We start from the raw sequence: 23,971 nt of genomic DNA, 5'->3' as shown, positions 1-23,971 counted from the left end.
CGAGACACGCCCATGGGGCAATAGAAAGATGAACATCATGCAAGTAAGCAACCACTTTTGACAGAATTTCAGCCCTGCTCAAAATATGAAAGCCATACCTGACACCAGTATAGGATCAGGAAATTATAGCTAGACAGGTCATCAACCTGAAGAAAGACATGTGCCTAATGGACATGGTATTTAACTGACTCTTAATGATTTATTGTTATAGCCATAGATTAATGCAGCACTCAACCCTCATCACAAAAGCTTCTTCATTTCAGGAGACTGTGATTAGCAGATGTAAAGAATAAGACATTTCAGAATTCTCTGCCTTACATGTGATTTCTCTATCATCAACCTCACTGCCGAAGGATATATAGGCCAGTCACATCAGAGGGAACCAAGACAGTGTAAAGACAGAGGTAATGAGTGATTACAAGAAAATGGAAACATTGGAACACAGCAGGAAACATGCTGGGTGTAGAGTAATTTTAATCCAGCAACCTGGCTGCTTAGCACGGAATTATATCCAAATCTATCATCTGGCTAGAATACAGACACTTGCTTACTACACGTCTTTAGTCCCAAACAATGTAGGTAGGTTAATTTGTAGAAGGAAGCAGTCATGTTTGAAACTAAGGTCTACTTGAGGGGTAGACAAAGTAACAAATTAGGGAAATATTTGACAGAATGAGTCACAGATCAAATTCACTTGACTCTCATAAGAATAGAGAGGAAAAGAAAAGAGAAGCTATTTAAGAGGTGAGCATCATCATTGCCATTGTTGTCATCATCATCCCCACTTCCACCCCCTCCACCACCATCTTCCTCCTCCTCCTCCTCCTCCTCCTCATCATCATCATCATTATTTCATCTTTTGATGCTGGTCAGCCATCTCATAGTCTCTGTACTAAGCATCAATAATTGTCCACATTACCATGAGAAGTAAGTCATTGACTATCTTGTGTGGTGATAATTGCAAGTCAATACTATATCTTCATTTTTATTTTAACGTATACATTGCAGAATATTTTCTTTCCTGAAAATTAATCTTTATTTAAAAAAAATATTCACAGTTGTTGATCGATCATGGCAGTACATGCATGCCTGTAAATCAATCACTTGAAAATTGAGGGCAAGGACAAGAGAAGCCTAAGTCTGGGCAAACTAGTAAGAAGAGATCACTCTGGGTGTTTGTGAGACTGTTTCAGAATATAATCAAAAAGAAATAAAGAAATAATAAGGAATTAATGGTATGTGTCAAAATAAAAGCTACCTTTCATTAAAGAGAAAACATTAAAGAGAAAAATAATGACTTTTTGAGAAATTTTCTTTTTGTATTATCAAAACCCATTTAATATGTAAAGGTATTCAGAAAGCCCACTGACAGTACAGATTATCATAAATTAAGTAGATGAGAAGGAAGAAACCCAGTGATTTGGAGCTTACTGAAGAGCAACAGATTAACAGGAATTTGATTCCTGTGCTCTCTTTCCTCTATGCCTATATATGTGTGTGTGTGTGTGTGTGTGTGTAAAGTATATAATATATTATATATATTTGCTTATTTTTTAATATTAAAAAACAATCACAAATATGAGAGAATACCCTCACTTTAATTTATTTCATGGTAATATCAAAACAAAAATGCTGGGTTTTTGTATATATTTGTATGTGAGAATTACTAATTATAATTGCATGAAATCCAGGATGGATTGAAAGTTTCCCAGGCCTCATGGTCTTTGCCCTTTCCACTTCAGCATGTTTATTGTTGTCTGTGTTCAGTTCATGTTTAAGCCAAAAAGTGAGACATGTGTGTAGTTTCTGATATTCCTAGAAGACAAATTACAGCAAATTCCTGATACTTGCCCTCACAATCTCAATGAAAAGGAGGGCATGAACAGCTTCTCCCCTGCCCCCCATGGTCTGACTCTCAGATCTAAGTTGATAACTGAATGGGTTCCATAGAAATGCCCAAACAATACAGGCTGTTGCCAATATAAGAGTTTGCTTTCCACAAACTGACAGGAGACTAAGACCAGACTGCATTCCCAAAGACAACACTCAGTTCACTAAGCAGGAAGAGGCCAACCTGCTGCCTACATAGAAACTTCAGCATTTAGTTCTAATGATTTTGGCAAGATAAGGTACTCTTCAGCCTATCAAAAGAGAAAAATAAACACCAAGATAGCTGCAAACCTTCTATATAATGGTGTTGTTAGTTGAAAGGCAGCTTGTTTCTGAATAGATCATGAGGAGACAGCACAGTTCCCACGAAAGGGGTTCGTTATTGAAGGGGGAAGAAGCAAGGAAGAGAAAAGAGAGATGGGTCAGGATGTCTGTGACTTTTATCTGGGACGTAACATAGATGCCAGGTAATGACAGGCACCACTATGCACAGGTGATGGGAGTGAGGCACTAGCAGGGAGTGTGCAGCAGTAGCCATGGCAACAGATGCAGGAGATTCTTTTCTCCTAGGGAGGATGATATCACTGGATTCAGAGGCTAACTGTAAACCAATTCTGATGCTAACAGGTGTACTAGATTAAAAATATACTGTGGCAATGGCAGTGCAAAGCTTGTGGGAATAATGAATCAGTATCTGATTTGACTTAAGGCTGACTCCATACATACCTGACACTGGGTGACCAAGAATAGGATACTAAGCAGGAAGAGGCCAACCTGCTGCCTACATAGAACCTTCACCATTTAGTTCTAATGATTTAGGCAAGATAAGGTACTCTTCAGTTTATCAAAAGAGAAAAATAAACACCAAGGTAGCTGCAAACCTTTTATATAATGGTGTTGTTAGTTGAAAGGCAGTTTGTTTCTGAATAGATCATGGGGAGTCAGCACAGTTCCCACGAAAGAGGTTCTTTATTGAAGGGGGGAAGAAGCAAGGAAGAGAAAAGAGATCTAGGGTAAATAAAGAGAAAAAATGGTGGTGGTCCAGAAAATAAATAAATAAAAAGTAGTGATAAAATGACTACTAATTATAGTCTGCTATATTCATAGATGATTATTCTGCTATATTCATATTCACCAGAGAAAGTTTCTTCCTCCTACAGATGGGAACAAATTTACAGACTCACTGCCAGGTATGCAGAGAGAGACTTTGAAACAAAAAGCTCCAAGGAAATGCCTTGGAAGGAGAGGTAGGAAAAGTTTAAGACCAGAGGAGATGAAGGCTCTCTAGATCCACTGAACAAAGTTTGTATGAATTTACAGAGACTGAAACAGCAAGCACAGGGTTGCCGCAGGTCCTCACAAGGTCGTTTGCACATCATAGCTTTCAGCTTAGAGTTTTCTGGGACTCAAGTGCTGGTGAACAAGTGAGTCTCTGATTCATTTGCTTTCTCTTGTGCTTTTGTTCTTCTGGTTTGCCTTGTCCAACTACGATGGACACATTTCTTTCCAGTTATTATGTTTTATTTTGCTATAATTTGGTGCCTGTTGTTCTTTTATGAAGAAAACTCAAATGGATCTGGGTTGATGGGAATGGGAGGGAACCAGTAGGGCAAGAGAGGGGGAAATTTGTAATTAAGGTAAAGTTTAAGAGAAATTTATTCTTAATACTATGGAAAAAAAAAGAAGAGACAAAAGTCATAAATTTGAAAGGGTTCAGGGAGAGATATGAAATGTTTTTGAAAGAATGAAAAGGAAGGGGAAAACTCCATAGTCATATTTTAATCTCAAAACATAAGGAAAAAATAGGATTTTGAGTTTGTTTTTCAAGCTAAAATATAATTGCCATGTTTATGATGTTTGATTTTAATTGTAAAACTGACAGAATTTATAATTACCCTTAAAAGAAATACCTGGACATATCTATGAGAACTTTTATAAATTAGGAAAATTCAGGTGGGAAGAGTTATGGTGATGCATTGTGATAAAAAATACTTCTTACATCTAAGAGCCTGGCTCTTTTGTTGGATCTCAGCCAGAGTTAATACTACACCTCGAGGTCACTTAAAAACTTAGTACCATTATTCTTCTGTGTGCTCAGCCATTTCTTTAACCTGCCTTTAGAAGTACAATGTTAGCGCCAACCTTACTTGCTTTGTATTTCTTAGGTAATCAGATTTTCCATCCTAAACTAGCACAGAGCTTTAATCTCCAATCATGTGTCCTTTCAATCCCCTACGCTAGTGCAATGGTTGCATGTTTGTATTTGTGTTATGGCAATTACCTCCTGAAAAGAAATTACAACCTGAAAGCAAACTTATAAAATTAATATCCACCCCAATGTTGAATATTACATATGCACATTGCTTGAAAAATAATATTTATAATATTCTCTTTTTCTGAGGTTACTTGGGATCAGTTGAGTCTATGACTTAATGTGGTATAAAACCCCGCGAACGATTTCTCTAAGGGGATCTCATCTCATCTCCACATCATTCTTTCTGCACAATCCAATAAAAGAGAGAGGGAAGCCTTTGGGTGGGGGCCAAAAATACAAACAAAGACACGTACACAGACAAAGATATAGACACAGGGAGAGATTCAGAATCATGCAACAGACAGATAGAATGACAGATAACATTTTAAAAGCGAACTCATCTTCAATTCACTCACAGTTTCTTCTTCATTTTCTTCTCTTCTACAGCTCACTAGCGTTAGACAGAACTGCCTTTTGTACATGAATTTTGAGCCCTCCACCAGAATGGGGAGAACATACAAGTAGCCATATACTTAATAAAGAATTCAACATCTGTCCCCTGCCAATAACTTCTCAGTAAGGGGTTATGTAACTCACACTGTCTAAGCAGGGACCATGGCTCACTTTCAGTTTTGTAGGTCTTGTGCTAGGAAAGAAAGTTTCTGTGAGTTCATCATTGTGTTAGTCCTGCCATGTCCAGAAGGCAGCCTTTCACAGGTCTTTTCTTTTATCCTCCAACTTTCATCTTCTTTCTGCCTCCTTTCCAAGATGTTCTCTGAACTTTGTTGGTAAAAAAGTTAATGTAGCTTTCTTGTTTAGTGCTGAGCACTCAAACAAAACAAACAAAGGAAGATGCTTTTGATTTCTCTATAGCTTAATAATACATTTCAATGTTGGTTTATTTGTGTTCATTAGTGCTGCAGTGAACACACTTGACTACATGTTCTTCTTGACAATTTCCTCAAACTCTTTAGTCCTGTTAATAAATCATTACTGGTACAGTTACTTGGGCCAAGAATTCATGGTAGATCAGTAACTGTAGGGGAGGATTATACCCATTGAACAATTAAGTTGACATAGTATTAAGCTGAATACTAAACATATATGCAAAGATTGTACAGATTTGAACCTTCATCAATGAATTCTTTCTGTAGTAGAAAACAAAAGTGAAGAGAATCACAGAATGCACAAAGTAAAGAGTAAGAGACTGAACTCCTGACTTCTTTTTGTTTGTTTGTTTTGTTTTGTTTTGTTTTTTGGTTTTTTTTTTATAAAAGCAATTTTTAATTAAAAAATTAAAAAGATAAACAACCCCTCTAAACATAGAGAATGCTATGGTTTGAACTCAAGTAGTGTTCTTTAAAAGTTTGTGTGTAAATGAGATGGTGCTAATGGGGATGGTGTGGACCCTTAAGGGGTGTGCCCATGGACTGTCCTCAGGTCACTGAAGGCATGCGCTTGAAGGGTGCTGCGAGCCAAAAGAAACCTTTTTTTAAATGTTAATTTATTATTAGATATTTTCTTCATTTACATTTCAAATGCTATCCCCTTTCTTAGTTTCCTTCCTGAAAGCCCCCTACACCCTCCCCCCGCCCTGCTCCCCAACCCACCCACTCTCACTTCCTGGCCCTGGCATTCTCCTGTACTGGGTCACACAGTCTTCACAAGACCAACGGCCTTCTAAATGGAACACTTAATCACCTTCTTTACCACAGGAACAGAAGGGGTATAAAAGCCAGAGATGGTAAAGGACTGGTACCTGCTACAAGATAGTCTTTTCTATACATGGCAGAGTCACTGCCTACAAGAACTCACAGGATCTTTATGTGTATACACAAGACCTATACAAAGTGAAGACAGGCAAAATTCTAGCCTGGTAGCCTGGACAGGGCATAGATTCACAGATCCACACCTCTATATAAGGAGTCATTGGTTTTCAATAATTTTATAGAAAGAATAGGTTTAATTTTGATTCAGGCCCAGTCAGTCCATCTCCCAACTGGTGGAATTCTACCCACCTCCCCATCCACAAATAGGCAATGTAAGTGAACTCAATGCATTGAAAAATAAAGCGCCTGAAGCTGGCAGGGAAAACTTGTAGGGGATGATGGGAAGTCAGAAAGAAAGAATGAGGAGTGGGGTTGATCAATATTCATTATATGCATGTATGAAATTTATAAATAATAAAAACACAGCAACTTCACTACTGAGCTTTTTATTTATTTCTAACTTTATTCACATGCTTTACCCAGGTTTTCTACACTTTTCTTCTTTATTGAAAATATATCTTCTCTCTCATATAATATATTCTGACAAGCCAACTGTCCCTCCAAACTTCCCTTTCCCCAAGAGCCACACCATAAGGGCCACACCATAAGGGCCACACCATGCTCATTTTGCTTAGGAAGAATCAGGTCTCACAAAGACAACAGCACACAGCAGAAGAACAGACAGTAAGACAAGGACAAAAGACTCACAGATTTTCCTACTTAAAAAATATTTTTAAAATATTTTTTCTCGAAAATTACAATATAGTGAAAAAAATTCATGCCATTTAAAGTTCTTATCTTATATAAGTTTCATAAGTAGTAGTTAAATTTAAAATATTATTTTGCATAATAAATATTTGTTTAGTTTTTGCACTGTTTAATTCTGTTTGTAGTCCATATTATATTTGTTAATGCTTTCCTGCTTCCCCTGTGCAAATAATCCTTTAAATATATACAATAACTAAAATAATAATTACATATGTTTAATAGACTAGATATATAATACTTTTGATTTAATGTTTTCTCGCTTTAAAATCTCCCATTAATGCCAAAGTAACTCCCTCCTATTTTTGAATAGGTAGACAGGTACTTGACCTCAGCAAGCATTGTCTTCATATCTATATACCTGTCTCTTCATTCCCTCAAAAATGTGTTATTTTCAGTGGCTCAGAAAATCTAAATATGATGCCTTTGTAAAAAAAAAATCACTATTCTATAAATTTGAAAAATTAACCAAGAAGTTAATAGTTGACCCAGTATAACATTGAGTACCACATCTGCTTAGGGAAAGTTATGCTGATTCTATGAAACAATATTTCCTGAGCCAGAATAGCGGATGCTTCAAAGCTTCTATCAGCCCAAAGAGAGAGACCAAATGGCAAGACAGACATCCTCCCAACAAGGATTTGGGAAGAGGCCAGTCTGTCAACATTGTTTTGCACCAGTGCAGCTCTGCAGGCCTTGGGATAAGTAAAGGTTGGATAGCAGCAGGCTGTGACCTGAAGGCATGGCTGGCAGAGTCTGCAGCACACAGTCTCAGACTGTGTGACACAAATGGAGAGTCCTGTGAAACAACATTAGCCAACTGACCACGGTGGAGAATGACAGGCAGGAACAGGTGGCTGAATTTGAACAGGACAAAGTCATCAGAAAATCACACAGCGAAATAGAGCACAGGCATTATTAAAATTTCCCTGTGTGCCATGGCATGAAATAATAGCAGAAGATAAATTTAAAAATTTACTCTTCTAATTTATAAAAACAAAGTACCAGAATATGCCGAGTCATCCAGAAGCTATGAATTTGAACCATAAAATAAGTTTTAGAGAATGTATCAAATTTCCTCAAAGCTTCACTGTTTTTGTTTGTATATCTGCTTTTATCCACATACTAAGTAATTTTTTTTTGGGGGGGGGGTTGCATACTGCCTAATTTTGTTCACCTTGTGTCCCATTTTCTTTCCCCATTGACCTGTGTTCCCCACATGTAGCCTTCACCCTGAGTAGTCAAGCCTTTCCAGTCTTATATAAATTGTAGTCTCATCCACATCCTTTCTCAAAATCATTCCCTTCCCTTTTAGATATACATATACAAAAATAAAATTTAGGATTTACATATGAGTGAGCACAGGTTCTATTTGTCTTTAAGAGTCTGAGTTGCTTTACTAACAAAACAATTTAAAAGATAGATAACCTCCTGGAAACTGAAGCTTAAAGTTAAATAAAATACCATTGTGTATGTCCCAAATATTCCTACATAATTTTTGTTGTGAATATAGCAGAAATAAATATGGATGTACAACAAGCTCAGTGGTAGAATATAGAGTCTTTTAGGAACATACACAAATCATTAGACCCTCGTTAGCTCTATTTTCGGTGTTGTAGATACTGCCACATTCATTTAAATTCATCAGTTACTACTCCTTAAAAAGTGACTCAGGCTTCCTGATTCCTCAAATTTGTCTCCTTTTTTATCACAGCAATTATAGTTAGGTTGAGATTGAATCTAAAGAAAAATTAATTTACATATTTCCATGTGATGCGAGGTTTTACAGATATTTGCTGCAATATATCAATTATATGAACTATTTGCTTGCAACATTTTCATACATCTATATAATCCCTTTGAACTCAACTCCTCTGCCTTTTCTTACCTGCCTGATGTAAATCCCCTCTTCCCACTGTCTTTCTAACCTTTATATCATATATCATATATCATATATCATATATCATATATCATATATCATATATCATATATCATATATCATATATCATATATCATATATCATATATCATATATCATATATCATATATCATATATCATATATCATATATCATATATCATATATCATATATCATATATCATATATCATATATCATATATCATATATCATATATCATATATCATATATCATATATCATATATCATATATCATATATCATATATCATATATCATATATCATATATCATATATCATATATCATATATCATATATCATATATCATATATCATATATCATATATCATATATCATATATCATATATCATATATCATATATCATATATCATATATCATATATCATACCATATATCATACCATATATCATACGTCATACGTCATACGTCATACGTCATGCGTCATGCGTCATGCGTCATGCGTCATGCGTCATGCGTCATACGTCATACATCATACATCATACATCATACATCATACATCATATATCATATATCATATATCATATATCATATATCATAATTTCCAACAAAGATAGATTTAACATGTGATGCTTTATGTTTGTGTGCCCCTTATAGTGTTTAAGAAAAAAACCTCAATTTTCATCTGTTATTATATTTTGAATATATATATATTGTCATTAAAATAAACCATTTTTTGAAGATATATATCATATTTTCTTTACAGTTGTCTGTTATCTGGTTAATTTCTTTTCAGTTTCCTTTTTAAAATACAAGTTCTCACTCTGTAGGGATAGCTGACTTGAAACTGTGTAGAACACACACACACACACACACACACACACACATACATGCTGTATGCAAATAATTTAAAGTTATCAACAATTATATTTCTATTGAACTTGAACCTGAAGAAAGCAAGAGCATCCCTTGTTTTATCAAATGTTATATTCCTAAATTTTCTCATTAAAAAATAATATAGAAGGCAAAATGTCACAATGCATTACAGACAGCAGGATGCTTTATAGAAGAACATCAGAGATATTGCCAAGATGATTATGAGAAACACAGGAGATGAGAAATATTGTGAAGGTAAGAAACTATAGTTCAGGGACATTGTGATATATATGGAGAAAACATAGATTAGAGTCAAGGTGAAGATGAATGTGGGAAAATTATGGAAGTAATTACTGCAAACAGTGTATAAAGAACAAATGCTGTCATTTTTTTTCCTGATAAGAGAGATCATTTTTTATTACAATTTAACATTTATATAATTGATATATATTAGTTAATAAATATGCATCATACCGTGTATAATATGAATATATGAATGTAGATATGCTTAATTACTGATATCTCTTACAAAATCATGTGCTGGGAATTACAAACGATGTTTTGAATTGCATGATGATAACACAGATGAAGGAAAGACCATGAGAGAAAACAATGAAGACATCAGAGAAAATACATTAGCAATTAACATTATGGTAATTATACCCATTATCTCTAAATATACCCTGAATCTTTAATAGACCATGTCCAAATATATTAAATCTATGACAAACTAAGACTGAAAGGAAATGCTGAAAACGTTTTGGTAAATATTATAGAATGCTTATATTGCCAAATATGTCAGCTTTTGGAAAATGGTGTATAAGAGAAGATGACAAAGAATATGTGGATGTCAAGCACATAGTTTGTGCATATAGATATTAAATTATAGTGGTATCTACATCATCACAATGTCTTTGAAGTTAACAGTTCTTTTAATAGGGTACTTGAGTAGGTTAGTTTTACTCAACATAAAAGACTCTTTTTAATTGTTCAGGATTTGGGACTTCAGTTACATACACCTTCAAGATTGCTACACAGCAGAACCCATGTTTCTTTTTTATTGAATATGCATGAGAGACAATGGTACCAGCTGTCTTCAATCCTTCTATGTAGTTACAAAAGTCAGAGCCCATAATTTGAGGTACTGTAAAGGTCTGTCATGCCTCACTGTTTCTGTGCTTTCATTTCCATGAACACCATATAAGGGATTTCTTTCTTAATATTGCTCCAGCCTGACATGGTGAAGACTCTGATGTGCAGCTTGGTGAGACTCATAGGCTTGGATAAAGTGGTCTTAAAGTTCCCTGATCTGTGGTGCTGAACTGGGAGGGTATTTGTTATTTAAAAAATGACAAAATAAAATCCCACATAATTATTTAGTTATAAATTAATTGTAAAAGCTGAAAGAAATTCTCCAAGAATAAAAATTGTATATAAATAAAGAAAACTAAAGATAGATTATAATATGTATATTAAAGGAATATGTGAAAAATGTATATCAAAGTTAACATGTTTTATATTTTAAAAAATCTCCAGAATCAAAAAAGGAGAAACTTTTATTGAGAGAAAAAAGGAGAAATCAAAGCATGAAAATTTAATGCATATGCTATAAAAGTAGATATTAATGCTTAATTTAGATGCTTAAATAGATTAATAATGGAAGAATGTGCATTCTACAAAATATATAATTTTCATATTGTTCATCTCAAGATCCTTAAGTTAAAGAAATAATCCATTGTAGGAGATTTTCTATTAATTTGCTGATTTAAAATTGCACTCATTAATTCATATGATGTATATGGAGATTGTAGTAAATTAAAATTTTAAATTAATTACACTGATGAGGAGTTATCTAGATGTTCTTATTTTTTTCTTTTTTTTTCTTGATTATGTTATCTGTTTACTTGATATCTTAATCACAGATCGCAGCTTCCCCTTCTCTCTTTCCAGTCCGATTCATTCAACTACTCTCCCCACATCTACCTTCCCCAGCTCAGCTTCCTTTCCCAGCTCAGCCCTAACACTATTATCTAACACTATTATAAATCTCTGCTATACTTACAGAGTGAAACCTAGGATAACTGTCATCAGAGAGACTTTGTGGGGCCTGTGGACCTTGCCAGCATAGGAACTGGCATGGAACTGATTTAAATGAATCTCAATAGCCTTAGCCTTCAGTCAATAACCTTTTGCCACCCTGGATATTCTCACCACCCTCTCTAAAAGTTTATAACCCTTGATTTACCCCAAATAAAGTGTATCTAACCTATCCTGAGTAAAGAAATATGCCAAATGTTAAGGTCATCTCAGAAAGCTACTTCATTAAAGATTGTCAGAGAAGTGCTGTAAGACTAAGATCCTTGAGGAAGGCCGTCTATCTCCCTTGTCTCACACCTCTAGCCCTCATGCTCTAACCCTATCAATCTCTCTCTCTCTCTCTCTCTCTCTCTCTCTCTCTCTATATATATATATATATATATATATATATATATATATATATATATATAGTTTATGTGTGTATACATGGTATGAGTGTGTGTGTGTGTGTGTGTGTCTGTATAATATAAGTATCATGAAGTCCAAATTTCTGTGAAGACTTAGTTGTGCCGTATGGTATTTTTCTGGAAGCTGTTTTATGAGAGGATGATTCGCTGAGGCAAACACTTGAGAGGATGCATGATGATTGGAATGAGTGTCTGTATAACACAAAAATCAGTGACTGACTCTCTTGCATTGGTTTGCCTTGCAATACTTCATTAGTCTTCACTGACTATTCTCTGGCTTTGGTTTGCCTTGCAATGCTTTGCTGGTCTTTGTTGATATTTGGTTGTCATGACTTCATAGAGAGAAATGCTGCAGAGAACTTCATGTGGTATCCTGGCCGTTTTGTGACACTTCTACAGACACCTGCCGATTCAGTGGAGCCTATCAGTTTCTTCTGGATCGACCTGCTGCTACTGATTCAGTTTTAGTGTTTGTACATTGGACTGGACTGCTGCTGATTTGTACTTGATGTTATGGAGTAGACTGTTAATATCCTGACAACAAAGACTGGAATTGCCCCAAAGAACTGCTTCCAAACATGACCCCATCCCATTTCGTCTCTTCTCCTCTATCTCTGGTAGATGAGCTAGAAGAGATGTTGAAGTATTTAAGAAACCTTATTAAAGTAGGTTTTGAGAAACCTACACCTACACTATCATAAACAAAATATCAAAAAACCTCAGTTTTTATGTTCTACTACAGTCCCCCTTTTTTATACCATATCAAACCAGTACCATTAAATATAGTTGTATGTTTATTAAAAGGAGTCTTGTCTTAGGAACTTTGAGTTTTGTAATGATATCCATGTTTAAATTATTGATATATATGTATTGAGTGCTATATTGCTTAATTCTAGGGTTATGTTCTGGAAAATGAATTGCTTTCTTATTTTCTCATTATTTAAACCTAGGTGGTTCTGATATACAACTATGTATGTGTACCAATCAATTGATAAAAACTTGATTATATAATTCCTAACAGCATTCTATCATCCTTTAATACATATGAGTACTAACTACATACTGAACATGCTCATAGTTTTCTATACATATATGATTCCATTGCACAACATGTTAAATATCTTGTGGTTTTAGATTTTGGAGTTATTTTTTAAAAGATAATTTCATTAATAATAATAATAATAAATAAAACATTTTATTGTTTTTTTAAAAATTAAACTAATAAAGTTTATTTTAAAATATACAACTCACTATTCCAATTTTTTAAGTCATCAAAATAATTTATAATAGTTAAATGCCTCTTAATTATACATGGTATCTTTTTTTTTCTTTCCATTTTTTATTAGGTATTTAGCTCATTTACATTTCCAATGCTATACCAAAAGTCCCCCATACCCACCCACCCCCACTCCCCTACCCACCCACTCCCCCTTTTTGGCCCTGGCGTTCCCCTGTACTGGGGCATATAAAGTTTACAAGTCCAATGGGCCTCTCTTTCCAGTGATGGCCGACTAGGCCATCTTTTGATACATATGCAGCTAGAGTCAAGAGCTCCGGGATACTGGTTAGTTCATAATGTTGTTCCACCTATAGGGTTGCAGATCCCTTTAGCTCCTTGGGTACTTTCTCTAGCTCCTCCATTGGGAGCCCTGTGATCCATCCATTAGCTGACTGTGAGCATCCACTTCTGTGTTTGCTAGGCCCCGGCTTAGTCTCACAAGAGACAGCTATATCTGGGTCCTTTCAATAAAATCTTGCTAGTGTATGCAATGGTGTCAGCGTTTGGATGCTGATTATGGGGTGGATCCCTGGATATGGCAGTCTCTACATGGTCCATCCTTTCATCTCAGCTCCAAACTTTGTCTCTGTAACTCCTTCCATGGGTGTTTTGTGTACTCACTGATAAGTGGATATTAGCCCCAAACCTAGGATACCCAAGATAAAAGATACAATTTGCTAAACAAATGAAACTCAAGAAGAATGAACACTGAAGTGTGGACAACATTTTATTGTTAAGTGTTCTCTTCGTCTATGAGTGGAATTTGACTATAATTAAATATATTAATCATCTTGTGGCTATTATATGTTGAGATGCTCATTTCTGAGTTTATCTTTGTTAAATGGGTATCTTTTGGGTGTTTCGCCTGGTTTCCGTTTCCTCTCTGTCTTCTAGCCTGAGTGGCCTGGGCTTCTGGTGACTAGCTAGTCTTCAGGTAAAGTAGGGCGTGTGCCCTAGAGTTTTGTGGGCTGGATGGCCTCTAGGGTTTTGGGAGCTAGCCTCAGGGTCCCTTGTACCAGTGTGTTCTGAGGTCCTTGGTGCCAGTGTTGCCTCCATGTAAGCAGGCAGCATTGCCAGAGCGAAAATGAACAAGGTACAGGGAACAAGGTGCAGCTTACCACTGCTGAGTGTACCCTAAGGGGACCCAGAGGCCAAAATGTCTGGAGCAGGGTCATATCTGTTTGTCCCTGATGCCTGCAGATCTCCAGGCAGAGCCAGAAAATGGAGTTTCCCCATCTTAAAGAATTAAGATTAATAGTATAGATGCTTCAATCCTACATAGAATGGGAAACAAAATAATTACAGGAGGTAGAGGGATGGAGGGATATGTGAGGTTGAGAGAAGGAGAAGAGGATAAAGGAGGAGGGTCAGGAACAGGTATTGGAAGGGACAAGAGAGAAGTACAGAGGGTCAGGAAATTAAATAGAAACATGTAGCAGTGGGGGACGGGGAACTGGGGATAGCCACTAGAAAGTCCCAGACTCCAGGGAAACAGGAAGCTCCCAGGAGCAAATGGTGATAACTTCAGCCAAAATACCCAACAAAGAAGAGACACACCTGTAGAGACCACCTCCAGTAGATAGACACGGCCCCCAATTTAGGTAAGGGACCACTTACATATCTCAAAATTTTCAACCCAAAAATGTTCCTGCCCAAAGGAAAGACAGGAAAACAACAACAACAACAACAACAACAACAACAACAACAACAACAACAACAAAACAGACACCGCAAAACGGAAATGCCATCTAGAGAGCACTCAACCTAGGAATCTATCCCATCTACAGACTCCAAATCCCAACACTACTGCTGATGCCAAGAAGATCTTACTGACAAGAGCCTAATGTGGCTGTTTCCTGAGAGGTTCTGCCAGCACCTGAGCAGATACAGATGTAGATACTCACAATCAGCCATCGAGCTGATCCCGGGACCCAGATGGAAGAGCTAGGGGAAGGAGCGATTGAGCAGAAGGGGATTAAACCCCATTAGAAGAACAATATCAACTAACCAAATCACCCAGAGCTCCCAAAGACTAAATCACCAACCAAAGAGTAAACATGGTGGGATCCCTGGCTCCAGATACATGTGTAGCAGAGGATGGCCTTATTTGACATCGATGGAGGAGAGGGAGGCGTGATGCCCCACCATTGGGGGATGCTAGAGGGTGAGGCAGGAGTGGGTGAATGGGTGGAGGAGCACCTCATAGAGGCAAAGGGGAGGGGGACAGAGGGCAAGAGTTGGGGGCTTGCGAAGGGGTAGGTATCCAGGAAGGGGGATATCATTTGAAATGTAAATGAATAAAATTATTAATAAAAATAAAGAAAGAAAAGAATTAAATTTGAATCTTATTTTTACGTTATCCTTCCTGTTCTTAAGTTTTTCATTATTACTGATTCACTTACTAATCCTATTTCCTTTGTTCAGTGTTCCTATTGTGTACATGAAATTCTTTAGAATGCTAATATAAAGCAACATTAAAGTCAGGTAGGGGATTCTTAAGTTAACATGTGAGTAGAGAATCTTGTCCATGTTTGGAGCTTTGAGGAAAATTTTCTGGATTGTGTTCTGTGCTTCCATCAAGTGGACTGAGTCCTCTGAGTTGAATCCAGTCCATTGTAGTTGTTGGCTGCTACCAGGTGAAATAAAAGCAAAGGAAACAAACAAACAAACAAACAAACTAGTTCAGTAGAATAGGTTGTATAAAGAGAAAGTAACTATTTACAATTGGCAAACCCTATTATTCTGTGGGTGAATATTCTGACCAAGAAATAACCACCTCCATATAACGGATGTAATTGATCAAGTTAAGACTATTCTACTAATGTTGCTGTAAGTCCGTTCCCCTACGCGGTTGGCACCCACTTTGTCTCCTTTCTTCGCTTTCTTCTATATTGTCTTTAAACTCCATCAGCCCGTTTCTTCATGTGAGATATATTCTATTACTATCTACCAAACTCTTCATCAAAAGCCCTGTTCCCCTCCATCTCTTGTTTTTCATCCCAGTTTTATACCCTTTAAATTATGTAAACACACACACACACACACAACACTCTGGGGGTGAGTAGGATTTTCTTTCTGAATTTATGATTTCTAATTTAAAATGATAAGTTTAAGATACATCCATTTTTTTCTGAATGTGTAAAATTCTAATTTTATTTATGATGACTAAAATTACAGTGTGTATATCCCAACTTTTCATCATATATTTATTTATTAATGGACATATAGGACTATTCAATATATATTATATATGTTATGTATAATAAATTATATATAATATATTACATATATACATATACATATATATATTATTGTGCTGCATTAGGCAGTAGTGTGATTGGGAGAATATATCTGCGATGCAATGAAATAACACAAATAAAAGCAGGTTGGGGAAAAACGGGTTTATTCAGCTTACACTTCCACATTGCTGTTCATCACCAAAGGAAGTCAGGACAGGAACTCAAATGCGGTAGGAACAGGGAGGCTGGAGATGCTACAGAGGCCACTTGGGAATTCTGCTGATTGGCTTGCTTTTTATGGTTTGCTCACCTTTCTTTTTTAAAGAAACCAGAACTACCTGCCCAGGATTTTACCACTCACTATGAGCTGGGTCCTACTCCATTAATCACTAATGGAGAACATGCATTACAGTTGGAGACATTTTCTGAATAGGGCTCCTTCCTCCATGATGATTTTAGCTTGTGTTAACCTAAAGTAACACTACCCAGAACTCTTCTCACATGAACACACAAACACATCACTTTTCAGTTAGGACCTGTCCTTTCTCATTCATCCCCTTGGTTTCCAGTATGTTAATAATCACAATATAAAACAGAAATATTTTCAAGGTACACAGCCTTTATAAATCCAAACACATTAAATATTCAGTCTCTTTAAAGTATCGAATGTCATTAAAAAAAAATCCAAAATCTTTCTTAAAAGGTCAAAGTCTTCCAACCTTGGGCTCCTATGGAAACCAAAATTAATTTAAATATGTTCTTCAAAAGGGAAAAACCAGGGCATAGTCAAGATACTAACAAAGCAATGCAAAATCCCAACAGGGTAAATGACTCAATGCCCAATCATCTGGGAATTCTTCATGAACTTCTAGGCTCCTCTACGAGTGTCAGATTACTTCTCCAGTTTGGCCTTTTGCCCAGCACATGGCTTGTCTTCTTGGCTCAATATATTTCTACTACACTGTTGCTACTCTTCTTGGTGGTTATTTCATGGTCCTGGCATCTCCAAAGCTGCTGGAGTCCCTTGCTGCTAAAGGATCACACCTCCAGAAATAGCCTTTTCTGGGCTCTCCTCATGGACCTGCTACACATTACAAAGCCCCATCTGCTCTCCATGATCATTATTTTCTTCAAAACCAGTACCACTTGAGAAACTCTTACAATATCAAGTTCAACGGCCATCAGGCGGTACAACCGTGGTACAACAGACCATGGTCACATCTATAAGGTAGATTCCATGAGCTGCCTTGAGGAAACATTTCTCCAAATATTCACCTCAGTGATGCTGGTCTCTACTTAATTATAGCTGATTCTTTAGCCCCAGTTGACCAGCATAAATTGTTTCAGCAAAGCAAAATTTTTACTTTATTGGTTCTAGCCACTTGTTTATTACAGCTGAGTGACTCTTCAGTTGACCATATAACACAGACTCTCCACAGCCTTTCACCTCAAGATCCCCAAAAAAGATCCAGTAGAGTCTTTGCTTCCCTCTGAGACTACATAAGCCAGGCCTCCATGGTCTTCAGTGCTCTCAATATTCCTATCATACGAATTTCTACAGAACAGTTTACTATGCTCTCAATACTCAATGGCTACACAAAAGTGCAAAGTCCTTCCACAATTCTCCCCAAAATAACATGTCCAGGTCTGATACTGCAATAACCCCACTACCCTTTCCAATTTCTGTCTTAGACAGGGCTATGACTGCTGTGATGAAATTGTAGGAGCAAAGCAACTCATGGAAGGAAGGACTTACTTCACTCACAGTTCACCATCAGAAGCAATAAGGGCAGGAACTCAAACAGGGAAGGAACCTGGAAACAGGAGCTGATGCAGAGGCCATGGAGTCATGCTGCTTACTGGCTTCTTTCTCATGACTTGTTCAGCGTGCAATTTTATAGTACTCAGGCCAACCATCCTAGGAGTAATGCTGTCCACAGTGGCTTGGGGCCTCCCACATCCACATCTGTTACTAATTAAGGAAATGACATATAGAATTGCTTAAAGTCCTATTATATGGAGAATTTTTTTTCAACTAAGGATCTCTCCTTTCTTATGACTCTAGCTTATGTAGTGTACTTAAAAAGTACAGAAGTTATTCACTGAAATTAATATGCCCAGTAATATTTTCTTCTATTCTGCTGATAATTATGTGAATTTATAAAATGAATAAGGATGTTCATACTAGGAAAGTCAGTACTCAGCCGTATTTGTAACCACATTGGCCTGGAGAGTGGGAATTTGTGTGCCTTACACTGAGCGTAGCTTTTGCACCTTGCCACCATGATTGCTATATTCACAAGTTAAGTATGTAGCAACATATGTGTGAAGACAAACAAAATTATGTTTTCCAATGAATGTTTTATTCTATTTGCTTAGCCATTAATTTTTTTGTCTAGAGAATTACACAATATTGATTTTTCTAGCTGTGTTTATGTAATTGTTGCATCCAAAATTCTGTTATGAATAATTTCTGAAGATAAAAATATTTAATTATTACAGGATCAGTATGAAGATTTTACTGTGACTCTAATATATATTGTATTGTTATTCAGAGTTCTGTTAATGCTAAGACACGCATCTTGACTGATTGTAAGAATGGAAAATGATGGGGTTCAAGGAGCTGCCTCATGCCGTGCCACGCATTTTAAGTCACTTCTTTCAAATATAGACATCTAAATGTGTCTCCTAGTTACTTCTGTATTGCTGTGATATAACATTATGACATAGACATCTAATAACAAAAGTTTTAACTGAGGGCTTAATAATAGTTCAGGTAAGTCCACCTGCATGGCAGCGAGTATGGGAACAGGCAGGAAAGCAGGCACAGCATTAGAACAGTAGTGACAAACTTATATTCTAATCTAAAGACAGCAAGCAGAAATAGAGGGAAATTAGGCATTGCTAGAGATTTTTCAAACTTAAAGCACTGCCATTACCCACTTCTTCCAAAAGAGCGCACCTCCTAGTTCTTCTCAAATAGGCTTCTACTCGGGAAGCAAACATAGGAGTCTGTGGAGGCAATGGTCATTCGAAGCACCACAACTGGAGTGATGGATGTATGAAGAAGTTATTAGGAAGAAAATGAAATTTGCATATTGCCATAGCCATACAATATGAGCACTCTTGTTTTGTCTGATGTTAGATAGTAAGAAATTTGGAATTCTCATGGGGGAGAAAAACCATTGCTTAGCATTATATAGCATTGAGTTTTTTTTTTTTCTATTTAATCATTTGGCAACAGCTTTAATTTTCTGTTTATTCAATTATGATCACTTTATTTCTAGCAATTCAAAATTTTTATTTTTCCATTAATTATTTCAAGCCTTCTTATAAACAGGCCCACTTGTATTTTGCTATTATACTTATTGTGCTTATTCTACTATGTTTACAATTTTCTGTAAGATGTTTTATTCAATTTCTATTTATTAGTATTGTAATTAAAACAAAATGTCTTTTCCATGTGGATTTCATATAATTTACAATAAAAGAACAGTTTGTTTGTAAGTCTAGCTGACTCCTGCTGTTCGATAAAATTATTCTGGAACATTAAAGCCATACACACACACCAAAAAGAGGCCTTCAATCATTCAAGCACAATGAATGCATTGAGACAGTTTTGCACTTGTTTATTTGTTTTGGAAGTCGGCCAAATTAACTTGTAATACTAAATAACCACAGATGTCAATGCAAAGTAATTTGAAGTGACAACATATCAGTTTAAAGTGCATTCTTGGCAGTAGGTGCTACACTTTGGCTTCATCAGGGTCAATGCGAGCATCCTGTTCTCAGAGTCACTGATTTCCAAAATGAACAGCAGTATTTACAAACCAAATTGCTCTACCAGCTAATATCATATTATAGGGGACAGATTTTGTTAAGAAATAAGGGAAATAACCTCACATTCAATTGTCTTACCATCAGCTATCTACTAATTATATCAGCTATGTTTCCCCTGTGTTTTAACCTCTACCACACAGCTCATGTGGGAAAATATTGCTTCAAAAGTTTCATCTAGTAGATGACTGCTTTTGCAAATGTTACAAAACATGTAAACCTGTAACTATTTTTATTAAGTAAATTTGTTCTTTGATAATTCCATGCATGTGGATAATATATGTGAGCACTCTCCTCTGATTTCCAGTTAAGCCCCTTTCTAGTCCCTACCAAGCTATCTACAGTCTGTCTGTTCCATTTTCAGATTCAGGACTTTATATTTTATTTTATGACACATTTTAACTGGGGTTATATTTGTGACCATCCTATTGAACCAATCTTTGTAACTTGGTGATGTCACAAATGAATATATAAATTAAGTCAACAACTTTCTTTCTTCCTAAAATCAATCTCATATACTTCAAGTAAAAATTTTAGAATCAGAAAAACATGTAGATTAAAAAAATGTTCCAAGTGAAATGTATCACAACTACATTTTCTTAATGCAATTATTATTAAAGATTATCCACTATACTATGAGATATGTGCAAATGTATTGTAGGAGTGTAAATATGTAACTTCTAGTTTTATAGTTAGAGTACACTCAACTAAGAAATGTGGGTATTACTTCCTTTCCAATATGAAGTCATAAGAAACACCAAAATTGGTTAGTAAACACACACACACACACACACAGAAACACAAATGTCATGAAAAGTTTCCTTTACCTTATCACAATTTTCTTCCAAGTTTAGGTTATGTCAGAACTATGTCAACATTAAAATGTAGCTAATACTATTTGAATGTTGCAAAGATCATCTACTGTGATTATGATTTAATAACAATTTTTAGATATGTACAGTAAAATTTATGGCCTCATATCACAAGAATATTTTGCATTCTGATTTCTTATTGACCTGTTCATAGTGGTCAAGAAAATAAATCAAACTAAATGCTCATCTCTAAATAAAGACAGCCAACTATATGGAATATGTATATAAAATGTATGCAATGAAATTTTACTTTTCAAGAATAATTAACTTATACTATTCATAGAAATCAAAACAAAACCAACAATACTTGGAGATTAACATATTAAGCAAAGAAAGCACAGACTTAGGAAGATAACTATCATATTTCTCCCAGGTATGTGTGTGTGTGTGTGTGTGTGTGTGTGTGTGTGTGTGTGTGTAAGAAAAAAGAGAAAGAAATGTCATGTGAGTAGTAAGGGAAGTGAGGGAGTAATAAAACAGTTCAAAACATATTATAATTAATATATTTCAGTAATCAATACTTTCTCACTTAAAGGGTTAATATTAGAAGCTACAACCATAAAGTCTTGATAGCATGACTGTGTAATCATGAACTGACCAAGGACAGAAACAATAGACATGGCCAAGTGTGTGGAGGAAAACATAAAAGTCCCGAGTATATACCAAAAACTACTGGCAACTAAAGAATGCTGAGAGCAGGAGAAATAATCTTCTCCAGGGAAGAGCCCACCAACTGGTTATCGAATACCAATGGTCACCCTGAAAATAGAGACACAATCGACATCACAAAAACTGACAGGTCTTATACACATACAAACAGACATATGTACACTTTCATGTACATAGACACACACATATACACATACATATGTCTAAATATATACAGATATGCAGGCAATAATGAATAGTAAAAAAGAGGCCATTATTTTGAAAGAGAGAAAGATGAGTATGGGGGTTGGAAGGAGGAAAAAGAAATGACAATAAATATAATTATATTAAAATCTTATTATTGTATTTTTATTATTTTCTTTTTATTATATTATTTATCATGCTATATATATTAAAATTTTATATACAAACCAGCTACATGAACATTGTTTCTAATCAAATAGAAAATTAAATAATAGACAATTTAACTGAGAAAGAGGAATATATATGTCTCCTCAATTTAATGAAAATAATTATGCACAATATTTATAAGGGACAAACCACAATATTAAAAAGATTTAGAAATGTAATAGAAACTTTATACTATTGACTTATTACAACTTGTAATGAGTGCTTCATAATGTACTTAATTTCTAGATACATTGATTTCTATAAAAGTCCAATGGCATGAATGAATTTCTAGTTCTTTTAAACACAGAAAAATAGATGTGTTTCTAGTCCTATTTTGTTGTGAATTTTATTTATAACTTCGAACCTATCAAAATATCTCTGGTAATATCTCTAAATAAAATCCTCACATCTTACCCTATGTCTTATGGACCAAAGTATCATAAACACTTAACAAATTAAAGTGTTATTTATTGTTGTGTACATACAACCCTCAATTAAAATACATACATTTTTTTCCTCCCTCAACTTTTTCAGTTTGAGCATTTAGTATAAGTTAACCACTTACATGTATCCATTATTCTTCCACTTGTGTGTAAGAATATATGTGGAGAACAAATGTCAGTGTAAAATATCTTCCTCAGGCACCAACTCAGGACAGTAAACTCTCACTGCTCTCGCCAATGGTTCTGTCCACAGGCAGGAGCACACAGCTGCACCTAGCTCTTTCATTAAAGGTGAGATTTCTAACTCAAAACTTAGACAGTATAATTCTGTTACATGGCTGACTAGCCTCTGATGCCATGAAAGTAATTTTTGGGAATGTTAAATATCTGAGTTCTTTTTGATATTAATAATCAATAATTAATTTAATTGAAAACTATTTGAGAGCAGTTTTAGGTTTAGGTGAAAACTGAGGTGATAATGTTGAAAATTCCCAACTATCTCTTAGCTCTGTCACTTAGTTTACTTATTATGAGGGAGGCATTAGTCTGATTCACTGGATTCAAGACTCTAGAATTTATACATCATTATTTAGGAGCTCCTGTTTACATTAGGTTTCTGTATTTATGCTGCATATGTGTGTGGGTTTTTCCATGGAATGCCTGAGTATCATATTTGACAGCATTTACAAGAAACTGAAAAGTGCCATCTTTCATTTAGTCATACTCTCTCTCCATGCATTGGCATCCACTGATATTTTAGTTACGTGTGTCATTTTGCTATTTCCAGGACGCTGTTCATTTGCATCCATTATGACTGTTTTAGAAGTGTAGTGTGCATTGAACTCATGTCATTGTAATTCTTGGGTGCTCATTTATTTCTATCTAGCAATTCTATTCTATCGGGCTGTTGTACTGTGGCTTATGTGCTTGCCAACTGGAGGGAATTAGTCCTTTCACTGTGGACAGGTTTATAGAAAGGTGATAAAACAGTTTATGGGCAGGTTTTCGATGGATTTGGTTTTTGGCAAATACCCAAGTGTGTGATGACTGGAACATACAGGAAAATTATGTTTACCTCTGTAATACATTTCTGGGTTCTTCCAAAGTGCCTTTAAATTTTCATTCTCACAAGGAATGCATCAGACTTCATATTTCTCACCATCCTAGTTAGCCTTAATGCTGCCAGATTTTAAGTCTTAGCCATAGTAATATTATTTCATCATGTCTTTGTTTTAATTTGGGGTTTCCTATAACTTAAGAACTTCTTCTTGAGCTTATTTTGACCATATATATTT

This window comes from Mus musculus, chromosome 14 (genome assembly GCF_000001635.26).
Source record: "Mus musculus strain C57BL/6J chromosome 14, GRCm38.p6 C57BL/6J".
NCBI lineage: Eukaryota > Metazoa > Chordata > Mammalia > Rodentia > Muridae > Mus > Mus musculus.
The sequence above is the reverse complement of the archived record's forward strand: the minus strand, read 5'-3'. Positions refer to the sequence as shown.